Source organism: Ascidia mentula, chromosome 6 (assembly GCF_947561715.1).
Source record: "Ascidia mentula chromosome 6, kaAscMent1.1, whole genome shotgun sequence".
Taxonomy (NCBI): Eukaryota; Metazoa; Chordata; class Ascidiacea; order Phlebobranchia; family Ascidiidae; genus Ascidia; species Ascidia mentula.
The window spans coordinates 5,653,788-5,666,750 of NC_138571.1; positions in this window are offsets into that span (position 1 = coordinate 5,653,788).

Consider the following 12,963-nt stretch of genomic DNA (forward strand, 5'->3'; position numbering starts at 1 on the left):
TCGTAAAGAGGTTGAAGTTGTTTTGATGGAAACTTGGTCGCTAAATTGTGTAGGCAGTGTATTGTAATGTTTCGTGTGCCCATCAGAATAATCGTAAGTCAATTTTTTCCGCAAACAATGAAAGAATAATCACATAACTGATTTGAGTGAGAAGAACTAATTGTTTTGTCGGTTGATACTGATAGGAGGACAATGAAGTCCTTATCAGCCAGCACCACAATGGTCAGGTTTACGAGAAACTGTGATAGCTGCGACACAAAACTTTATTAAATTGTACACAGTTGCCTTCAACATAAACAAAAAAGAAGGAAAATGTAGCAAAGAGCAAACAACAGAAAAACAATTAAAAATAATATGGAACAACAAGAAAACTTTTCAACAGTAAATTAATAAAAACAACGCAATCCCAATTTGTATCAAATCAATGCGTGCACAAGCATAATAATAACAACAATCCGTTCTATACTACAAAGCCGAAAGCAGATAATCTGTGTAATCAAATAATCAAGTCATCGATATTTTATAAATATACAAATTGCATGTGAGGCAATCGTATAGGCGTGATAATAATAAAGGAGGCACAATTAGTCAAGGAATCGAAATTCCTGACCAAAACCAACACATTAGCTGGGGATGACCACATGGCTAATGTAAGGACTGATGTTTCAATGAAATTGCAGGCAGGGCATCCTCGATGAGGAATTTAATGGCCGCCCTTTTAAAGCCATGTTTCGTTGTTTGTTGAGTTAAGTGTTTCAATACAGTAATCGTAAAGTAATTTAAGGGTTTTTGGCATGTTGTTACGCGCACACTAGGTATGTAAAAGGTTCATGCGGAAGTTTATCATGTGTTGTGTTGATGAATTTGGATAACGGGAAAAAATCTGAATTATATTTAAGTTAGTCATACAATGGCTTGACATGTGTTCTGCAAAAACTGTTTGTTATGCGTCTCGTTTTTACGTTGATCGTTAAATTTCAGTCTTTTCATTTGGGCCCTAATAAACATCACCACAGTAATTTAAAGATTCTTGGCATGTAGTTGTGCGTCAGTTGGTCATACAAATGACTTGACATGAGGTTGTTTCTTATTAACATGAATATGTGATTTCGTTGTGATGCAACTTGATATAAAAATGTTGAATGTGCAAATCCCCATATAACAGACAAACTGGGATGTGCCAGTTCACAATAAACAGTGCGTAGTGTTTTTGTACTATTTTTGCACTTATTTAAACCCATTTATCGAACAGTGAAAACTTTAGGTTCCACTTTACAATATCGAAACATTTGACCAATCGTAATTCTGTTATTCAGACAAACTCATAAGTTTTCGTTAACTTCCTGGTTTAGTTTTCCTGACTCGGATTAGGAAAACCGCAGACAGGTTTCATCTGCGAACGACGAAACATGTTCTAAAACATTTATACAAAAAAAAGTCTGGAAGCAAATACACGCTCCAGGAAGACATTTCAAACAGAAGATAAGCACTGTTGAATAGTGTAATGTGTACATAAGTAACATTGTTTGCAACTACTGTTACATGGTGTTAGCTGTGTACAACTAGTAGTGTACGATGCATGGAAAACGTTCCTATAACACCGAAGTAAATTTAATCGCTGTCTCACGAGCAACCTTTAACTAGATTTACAAACGAATCGATTTCTTCTCTGCAAACTTTTTGATATTGCGATATTAGTTCAAAAATATGTCATGCAAGATAATTTCCTGATTTTTACCAACTTGTATTCTGTTTCATTGTTGATATGGCCAGGCATATTTATTACTGTAAGACTCGTTTGTTTCGTTTGACTCTTCTGGCAAAAATAATTTTATTCTGGTGTTGTTTGAAAGTTGACCTTTGACACAAAAATAAACTTGTACCCCACGAATCACGGAAAAGTCGATTTCGACTCAAAGCCTCAATTGGCCGCATGAAAAGGTTTGTCTAACTTGAAACGTTATGACATCACATAAACAAATATGTCATTGTGACGTCACTTAGAGAAGTTACGCGCTACGTCTGTCTGATTTACTGTTTGTCAAAATGACAACAGCAATGAAGTAAAACAATACATTTTTTTAGTCATTATTATTATAAAACATAACCCCTAACCTTAAAATGTATTGCGTAGGTTTCATTGTGAAAGTATTGTCAAATTTAGTCCAAACTTTAAAGTTGAGCTCACAATTGCTGTGACGTGATTAGCAGTTTCAAGTTTTTCAAGCTGTCAAATAACGCCTTGAGTCGTAATCTTTCAACAAAACTAGAACAAAGAAGTCAAAGAATTTCAGGACTCGCATGATATTTTTCAACTAAAAACGCTAATCAACATACAGAACAAAACCGAATCTTCGATATTTCTAATTTTTGTTTTTATGCTGGAAGCTACAACGCCTGAAGTTTATTCGCAGACAACTCATTATTCTATCAATGTTCACTCACATTTTTCCTGTATTTCTGATCGTAAGTTGGGTTGTTGTGGTGTTGCATGTTGAACAAAGTTGGGTTGTTGTGGTGTTGTATGTTGAACAAATTTGACCTGTTGTTTGATCGTAACTGGTCCGGTATAGACTGGTGCAGTTGTGTGGATGTTTTGGTCGCCAAGAACAGAGCCTTCTCCTTGGATATTCTGCACATGTTGTGGTTTAGTGTAAGAAAATCATCATCATCTGTGTTTGGCGGACAATTTATAAAGGATTTCTATTGTAAAGTACGTATAAAGAAAAGCTTGTGATTCTCTCCAAAATGAACGTTGCTTGGTGTTTTTGCACGTGTTGTGGTGTAAAACATAAAACAGGCTAAAATTAGTTAAAATTATGCGTGTATTGTATTAATTGCTTTGCTGATATTACGAATCACTTCTATCGACAAGTTACACTAAACTCAGTCAATTCATTGTGTAATAAAAACATTCCAGTTTATCCGGAATAAAAACATCATTTAGTCTTTCTATTTCGCCATGCAGTCCCTGAAAATAACAGCAGGCCTAGCAACGGATACAACACGGTTAAAACCTGACTTACAATTTCACGTTCTCCAGATGTTCCTAGAAGATCAACTACGTTATGTTGGCTGGTCGTTGGCAGAACATCCAATATTTGTTCTGGGTTTTCTACATATTTAGGAGCAGTTTGATTCATATCTTCATCTATATCACTCGATTCCTGACTGGAGCTTGCCTGCAAAGATTTGATTCGATTTCAATATTTATGAAACAAAATGGAATGTTTGTCATAATACAAATGTTTCAACAACGGACAAAGCTGCAGCAACATTGTTACGCACACAAATAATTTACATAAAGGAAAAGCAAAGTTTGGGTTTGGGCGACAGTGAAAAATGGAATTGAATCATTAAGACATGGAGAGAAGATAGGTTTGTGTATCTACAATAACCTTTTCCGGAATGAAAACACGTTTTGGTCAATACATGGTCGCAATGACTCGTATTCGTCCGTTTAATTTCAATACATAACTTACCTTATAAATGGACTTGGTCACGTTTTTATCATTACTTGATCCAAGGTCGATACACTTTCGACCATACTACAAACAATATCCTTCTCTATAATAGAACATATTTCCTAAACCTGCAGGTTTCTTTGCACGAAGTCAAACATACAACATTTAAATGCAGGCTCCGTTATTTAAGCAACAAGACCTAATTTTGGAACCATTAAAGTTTTAATTTGTTGCTGATTCTACCAGGCATAATATTAAATAAATGAAAGTTTCCTATGGCAATTCAAATATTTACTGACATCCTGAAACCAACCTTAAGCATTTAGATGATTTTTGGACGTCACACATTTATGATAATAATTACCAATTCCTTGCATTCACAACCACGAACCTTCGATGAACGACATTCACGCAAACACGTCACGGTTCAGTGAACACCTGTTCTTTCTGGAAAGAGAGGTTGATCGGAAAGTTGGTCGTACATTTGGCAAGCTATGGTTCACGTCAAACATTAACTTCGGCCGCGATGCGACAGATTGAAATGCTCTGATATATTAAACCCTTGTTCACAATTACATTTTTACTTTTCGTGTTTGTTTCGCTCAAACCAGACAAGCTAAAACTTCCATAAAATCATTTTCTCTAGTTTTTCCATGAAAATGCTCTATTTTACAAGAAATATTACTTTGAGATCATTTGTTCACGATTCAAGTTAGTTTTTTAACTTGTCAGATTGACGACTGACGCCAACGTTGTCCAACCGCTTACTTCGTTCAACTTCGATGGAACTTCACACATGACTTTCTTTGTTTAACCTATTTAAACTACAACACTTGTTGTCAGCAAGCAGTGATCGTGTAGGAATCATCAATGCAACAAACCTGAGGTCAAACATCTCAAAACTTTCACATTCACGCAATGGAATATCACAAAGTTGTTTAGAAATACTTTCATGCAGATGCGAGATATTTCCATTGTAGAAAAATTTAATTGTTTTATTAAAACCTAATAATATCGTATACAAACAACATAGAGTTTTGTGTAGGAAAGCTTTGGCTGATATTTGAATTCAATCGAAAAAGACAAAAGTTTAAATATGTGGCCCGTGTTTAACATCAGGATGGCGAAGGTTCAATGTTCTACCGGATGGAGAACATTTCTTACTCGGTAAACTAACCTGGTAACAGAACAAACAACATGTCGGCTTTATGACGGGACAAAAGTCAATTGTTATTTTTTGTTAACGGAACGCCCTTATTTACTAATACGCGGGTGGTAGTTAACACCATATAAGGGCATGGAACGAATGATGGCAAACATTCATGTTTGTCGCCAGGCGAGCGTTCGATCAGGTACGAGAAGTTTCGGACAAACAATAAAAGTAGTTTGAAGGCAATTTCCCATCTTTACTTGGTAACTTGAATGAAATGATCCAACATCAGCGCGACATCTTGGGATGTGGATATTTATGAAAACACACAGTTATTTTCAGTAAAGTTTGCCCACCTCATACCGTAACGTCCAACTTGCTCCACAAAACTCAACATACATCGACATATTTTCAAACACGATCCCAAACCCAGTGTTTTTTCGCAAAGAAACTTTGTCGCTGTGGTTGAGCACACAGCGACCACTAGCGGCAATTTGTACTTTAAAAATCCGAGGAAACACGTGACTGATTACTATAAGCAATAGTTAAATACAATACACATGTACGTTTGCAAATATTGAAAAGCTTTCCCATAATTGTTGCATCCCATATATGAGATTTTGGTTTAATAGCGTTTCGTCACGCTTTAGTGAAGGCAGAGGGAAAACACCTACTGTGTCTAGAGAGAAGAAGGGAAGGAGATTTAGGTGAAAGTTCACCGCACAGTGGGACGATGTGGTTGGCGTCAAACACCGACATCTGATGCAAACCGTTTCTACTCATGAGCGACATCTAGCGTCATTTCAAACACATCCGAAGGGTTTGTAACGGACATATCTTATATTTCAGAAATCGGTCTAGATTTGTTAGGGAGTGCCCTGTTTGGAGTGTGATGTTAACCACTTAATTGACATTTCTGTAAATTTTTTTCCTAATCATGTAAATTGTGATTCACCGTGTGTTGACGATTTACCACAGACGTTCTTTATCAATGACAATTCAACACGCTATCTTACTAGATCTCGACAACCGCTTATCAGGTATGAATTTGAAGATTAAGATTTGTTTGTAGGGAGGAGTGTTGCATATTGGTGTTTATTCATGCATATAATTGGTTTCTCATCACGTGTGTTTACCAAACTGAGACGACCTGTTTATGAGCGCTTACTTTGCGCGAAATGTTATTACAAGGAGTTAGCTGAAAACTAAACACTCACCAGACCTATTATGGAAGAAATTTTGCAGTAATTCAAAAAGTATCACACAATTTTTAATAAATAACTGAATTAATTCTGCTGCAATCTCTGCAATTGGTGTCAAGTATTTGCTTTTAAGTTCAAAGACACCCGACGTACAATTATTGCTTTGAGATGTTTCAGGCCGTGGAGAACGAGAAACCCAGCACCAGTGTAAAGTGCGAGGGAAATCACCTACTGTGTCTGGAGAGAAGAAGGGAAGGAGATTTAGGTGAAAGTTCACCGCACAGTGGGACGATGTGGTTGGCGTCAAACACCGACATCTGATGCGAACCGCTTCTGCTCATGAGCGACATCGAACGTCGTTTTAAACACACGCATACTGGAGGGATTGTAACAGACATATCTCAAAATGCATCGAAAAGTTAAAACTTTTTAGCAATAATGAACCTGAATAAATATGAGTTAAATCCATAGGACAGTGATTCCCAACCTTTTTGCGGTTGCGTTGGAGGAAAACAATTTTAAAGCGTACCACCTGGTTGAGTGTTAAAAGTAAACTAGAGGATGAAGTAACGAACATTTATGATTCGTAAACTTATACCAGGGCAATTTACATTTCACATTGATCATTTGAACAAAATTACTTATATAATTTTACGATATAGTTCGCAGTTTATGACGGCCATTAAATTTGCTGCTCTCCATTGAAATTGCAAAGTTATTCTATCAGAGGATGTGGTTGAAGTTTTGATATTTAAACCTGCAGATTTATGTTGAGCAAGACACGAGTTTTCAGGTTTTCTCATGTTGTTAAAGGTAATTACTCAACCGGAACCAACCACATAAAAATATAGACAGCGTATATCTTGTTGTAGGTTATAAAAATTGGTCCTGAAAAAAATACGTTTAAAATTTAATAACCCTTCTGATTTTTTTGTTATAATTTTTTTTGTCATGATAAAAGTGAAGTTGTCACGCTTTACCAGTTACGCGGGAGCAAACCGCTGAATAAGTCACGTGGGTTTGTTGGTGCTTCATTTTAACAATGACAGATATTTTTGGAATCAACATGTGAAAGTTTTACAAACACGCAAAGTTTCTTGGGGCAGACGATGTGGCAGCTGAAGATTTTTAGTTATCCACATCTGAAGCAGATTTGAATGTGATCCAGGAAGAAAAAAATTGCAACCGGGAGATTCTTACATCTTCCATGATTAAAGAAGAGGAAAACTTAAAAGAGGAAGAAAAGCAGGAGGAAGAACAGATTAAAAAAGAAACTAGTGATCAATAGAAGGAGATCTCGGAGGACATGATAATGGCCCAACTACATCATTTATTGGAAAAAAAGTAGTGTTTATGCAAAATATCTTGAAATCTTTGAAAAAACAAAGGAAAAGAAAGACAAGAGGAGACGAAGACAACATTAGTCGTAATCGTCCACATTTCAGCCAACAAAAAACAAAGTTTCTAAAATAGATAAAAAAAAGCTTTTCTAGACTTCAATAAAACTCAACCTGGGAAAGTCTGGTGGAAATGAAAATGGAGTGAAATACTTGAATGGAAAAAAGGTCCATGATTCGCAACTAGTTCTACTAACTGGGGAAATGCTGAGAGATTAACAGATTGCTGGCTATGAGTGGCTTAAAATTCTATTTGAAAATGCAGTAAATGGAATTTTAGCAGATGAAATGGGATTGGGAGGGACTATCCAGTGTATTGCCCTCATTGCATGCTTCGACAAATTAGGGTTTCCTGACCTATTCTTTGTGTGCCCCAATGTCAACAATATGCAATTGGATTTCTGAGTTTAAGCGATTGACCCCAAGAATCCCAGTAATGTTTTACCACTGCTCAGCAGCTAAACGACATCTTTTTCAGTCAAAAATTGATCAAAAGAGTCCAGATATTAACTGTTGTCCTGTAATTGTGACCAATATACACCTTCTCACGTTCTCCGTAGGGATGCAGTATATCACACCTCTGTCATCCAGCGCACCTCCCGGGCGATTTTTAGGATGCGAAACCAAGGAGCTGTTTCTTACTTTGAAATGTTTCTTACTTTGAAATGTTTCTTACTTTGCTTTTCAAAACCTATTAAAAATGATTGAAAATATTGTTTTGAAATTCGTTTCGGTGAATTTTGTTTCCAAATTACATTTTTTTTTCTCTTGTCAGTTTTGTGCAGTGAGACTTTACAAGTTATTTTTTGGGTTACCGCCACTTGTTTTGTAATGGAAGAGTTACGGGCGGCAAAAATATACGATTGAGCAAACTACCAATCTTCAGAAGTCTTGCTTTTTTTTTTTGTGTTGGTCGGTTCAATATTTGTTACATAGAAATCCACATGGTTCCATTGTTGGAATTGTATTTTGACTTATCCATAAACTTCTTACCTGTGTTTAAAATTGCCAACCTTGCGCCATGAACATCTTGACAATGTTGATCTGCATTACTCCAATACTGTTGCTTGCGGTGATAAAACAATGCTTCATGTCCTGGCCTTTGATTTTCTCACTGTTTTTGCTTTATTCTGCGAAAAGGCCCAGTCGGTTTTACAGGCGAAATGTTAAAAAATACAAAAGATGTTTGTTTGTAGTTTTTCAACGATAGAACGAAACAGTTTCGCAGCAAGTGTCACCTTTCTGCTTATCACGCATTGCCCATATCACTTGTTTAAATTTGAAACACAACTTTTAAAAATTAAGAAAAAGGCTACATTATGCATAACCTGCAACCGTCCGTATATAGGCAAACTACACACAAGACCGGTTGCTGCGTTCATCAAGAGTCGGACCAAAGTTCTTTCATGATTTTATCACTGAAAGAACGGGGGAAACTTTGTGTTTAAACTAAAACTCTGTATATAGGATGGCAAACTACACACACGACCTGTTACTTGTGCGTTCATCAAGAGTTGAACCAAAATTGTGTCAAGAGTTGAACCAAAATTGTGTCAAGAGTTGAACCACATTTCTTTCCTTTTTTTATTACCTACCACTTAAGTGTAAGCAGTGTGTTTAAACAAATATGTTGGTGATATTTAAGCTATTTAAGTAATAGTTTGTTCCCAGTGCAGTTTAAGATGCGTGTTCGTTATTCAGAAACCACCGTAGTTATAATATAATTTCAGACAAAACTACCTTTTGTTGAAGTTGTACAGAACAACTTGTAAAGCAGTAAACCAAGAGTTAAGTTACAAATACGTTCGGTATAAAAATACAACTAGACTCAAATATCATGTTGTGGTTTGAAATCCTTTTTTGGACAATGCATTGCATAGCTTTTTGCACACGCTTGCAACCGTCTTTTACACAATGTAACATCTTTAAGTAAAAGATCGTGGCGTTTCAGTGCTGTGTAGGGCTACAGACAAATTGCAGACGCTGACACGTTGTTATCTTGGATCGCAATCGAAATTGTTTCAGAGCGATGGTCGCTACTTTTGATAGTGGTTAAAGGTAGGTGAATGCGTGCGTAAAAGCTCCAGTGAAAGAATATTGCACAAGTCAGCAATATGTCATCGTCGGATTACAAGGCGATTCTTGTTAACTAGGAAGCCTTTATTGTTCAACCAACATGAGTACAAACGTACAAACCTTTTTTGCGAAATAGTTACTAACACATGCCAAAGACAAGTGCCGCAACGTACAAAGCTTCGCGTTTCCTAAAGAAAACATAACGTAAGCACCACAACTTTGTGTGAGATTAGTAAAACAGTTTTGTAAATCACTTAATTATACACACACGTGGTAGTGTACAACAACTTCTTGTAATTGTTTCTCCACACCGCCTTTTGTTACATCACTGTATGATGCAAGCGGTGATAGCTCGTCTTGTAAGTTTTTTTGTGTTGTTGTGGTACATGTTTGCATCGTTGCGCCATAACCCTGATCTAGGTTAATTTTATATGCCTGCACGAATATAATCATTGCTACGATTGCTGTGTTGTGTAAATATTCAATATCTGTATGCTTTGAGAAAAGTAGCAAACCCTGTTTTTCAAAGAAGAACTGTTAAATGCCAGTCTATATTACTGAGGGAATTGTTTCCTCTGCCTTGCGATTCAAGTATTTGCAAGTTTCGAAGTTCTATTGTAAGCTTGTCCCATCATTGCTAATTGATCCACCTAGTTTTTTTTTTTTAGTTCAAAAAACAGGCTGTCTTATGACCGAATTTGACAAGACATTTTTTGGATAATATCGCGCGTAAATCATTGCGCAGTAGTCTGTACTGATCGTATTCTATGGTAAATGCATATCATAAAAACGGATAAGGGAATTACCACAAATTTTAAGTTAAATTGCTCATTGCGAATCATTTTAATACATCTGGAAGGTAGTGTCCACGAATATTTAACTTGTTAATAAAATTTTTCAACATACTTTATAATATTACGAGTATATGACGCATCTATTATGTACGTTTCAATGATGTCGTTAACTGTTTCCTTTGGTGACTTGAAACACTTTAAAAAAGCCGTTAGCTACAAGTTTGTGCCGAAACTAGGTTTTTCTTTATTGCCAATTATGTGATTCAGGTTTTAATATCTGCACATATTCCAGCAAAGAAAATTAACTGTGTCTTTCTTTTGAGACAGCTATAACCTATGATAGTACAAGAATGTATATTTACCAACATAAAATAGTGCAATAGGTCATATTGTGTGGTCTCTAGCCTCAAACATACACATAGCCGTTGTGAACATTTTCCTGTTCTTCGTTTTGTGATAACTCTGACCCTGGTCTGACAGTAGGGCAAATGCTAACTTCAAAATCGCATAGCGTTCTCGACTTAATTGTGTGTTTCAAACTCTGTTTCACACGCCTGTCCGGCGCCGTTATTTCCTCTTTCTGATCAATGTTTGCTCTTGCAAGCCTTGTGCCTCGCATTCTATTTTCTAAGTTATTGTGGCCTGCGCAAACTGGATGTTTGAGATAATTCACCAACCGAAAAAAGATTTTGCCATTGCACGGTTTGTTGTGAAATAATATTAATAATGTTAAAAAGGGTTTTGCAATGATGTACTTGATTTATCCATGTAACCCGTTTTATAACTCACGTGACTACATAACTTATTAACAGTAGGAGGTTAGGTTGTATAAGTTAAAACGTGTAATGTAAATAAAATGTAAGCTCTCCACCAGATAGTTTCAGTATGCCGCAGGAAAGTATTTGGACAATCCTTTTGTCTTTTTTTTTGATTGGATAGCAATTTGTTGTGCTTACATATATGTGTGCACTTTCGAGGAGATTTATTTTTGTCTTTGATTTACGAATCCGTGATGTTCTTGTTAGATTTTGCCTTTGTTTACTAAAATTATTCCATGTTGTGTTTTCAAAAGTTCTTGAAGCAAGTGGAGTCGTGTGTTGTAAATGTGAAGCTTATGCCTGTGCTAGGTAGCTGCTGACTTTATTTGTTCAGCTGAGTGAGATGCTTACGTCAGTTTAAACGATGAAAATTCTATTTTCTTACATAGCATGCACTGTTCCAAAGAAATATACAAGTTAGTGGTTTAGATTGTTGTATGTGTGTTTATGGAGTGTTTCCTGGAAATAATGTATTTTCTCTGGTAAAAGACAGCTTATATTTAAATAATCAACAAAACAAAGCACCAACAAAAAATGAGCATTTAATTATTTTGCAGGTGGAAATCTAATAGGTAATTTTCGAAATATATTTCTTAAAAAAACTATAAAACAACATATTCCTTCTCATTCTTCCTCAAAAATGCAACCCAAAAACTACACGATTACACAAACCAGGAAAGCAGAAAAGAAATTCTCTTGCGATATCTGTGAAAAACAAATTACTTTGAGAAATTTAAAACCTCACAGTTGGATACACACGGGGGGAAAACCTTACAAATGTAAAGTTTGCGCAAAGTCATTCCGAAAAAATGCACATTAGGATTCACACCGGCGAAAGACCTTATAAATGCAAGGTGTGTGAAAAAACTTTAATGTTGCTAGTCATTTAAGGAATCACATTCGGATACACACTGGAGAAAAACCTTATCAATGTGATATTTGCAAGATAAAATTATCTTCGAAGTTTGTTTTATCCCAAAATAGACATGTTGGTTCCAGTTCTTTAACCAGCTTTTCCTTGGTGATATTTTCGTTGATTGATTTGTTGCAAAAGACTTGTGGAGGTGGAGTGGGAACAGTGAAGGTTGTGTTGCCCTCTAGTTGTGTTCTGTTTTTCGGGATGGTGTTTGCATAAAAGCCAACAATAACAACGAAAGTTGTGTTTTCTGTGGCCAAGTAGCGGGTTTTCACAAGGGAACCAAGTGCAGTGTTTTTTGGTCCTTTAAGGAATAATGTCGAATCGGTTTTAATGACAAACGCTGCTGACACGAATGGTCCTACACCGTTAGTTTGCAGTGTAAAGCTTATTATAGCCGAATTAATGTTAACATTTGTAGTGTGGTGATGTTCATCGATTCGCGATTGAACAAGTTGGAGAAAGAGTTGATCGTTGGTCGTTTGGTTTGTTGATAGATTTGACGGCGAAAGATTTTCGGTCAAGTTTTCAAGAATTTCTAACTCCCCAACACTGGACGGATCCAAGTTAGTCACAGCTTGGAAAATAAATAAAAGTTAATTTAGTTTGGGTTATTGTTTCCTGAAATACATTTTTTTCACAAACGCAAAATGTTTTAACAAAAAAAGTGATTTTTACCAAGAAAATCGTCATATTGCGTAACCACTGACGTCGACAATGTATTGTTTGAAAACATTTCTTCTACATTGGCTGGATTTGTTCAGTAACCACTGCTGCGATCTTATGTATGGTTTGTAACGTTATTCGTTTTGAGCAGTAGGCGGATGCAAACAAGTTCTTATTGTCAAGTTAGGCAAAAATATCTTTGATATAAATTCCATGATTTTCTTACCTTGTAGTTGCTCGAATGTAGTGGTTACTTTTTCGAAATTACTTCATGTGAAGAATTGCTTGGTTTATTTACTGTGGTAGGTGTTGTTTTGTTTAGTTGTACGTCAGAAGTAGCTGTTATCGCTGAAGAATTGCTTGGTTTATTTAAGCGCTTTTGTTACATCTGGCGTAATGGTTGGTGTGTTCAATGTCAAAGCTTCGGATGTGGATGATATAGAAGACACAGTTGCTGATGGGAGGGTTGTTGTGTCTGAT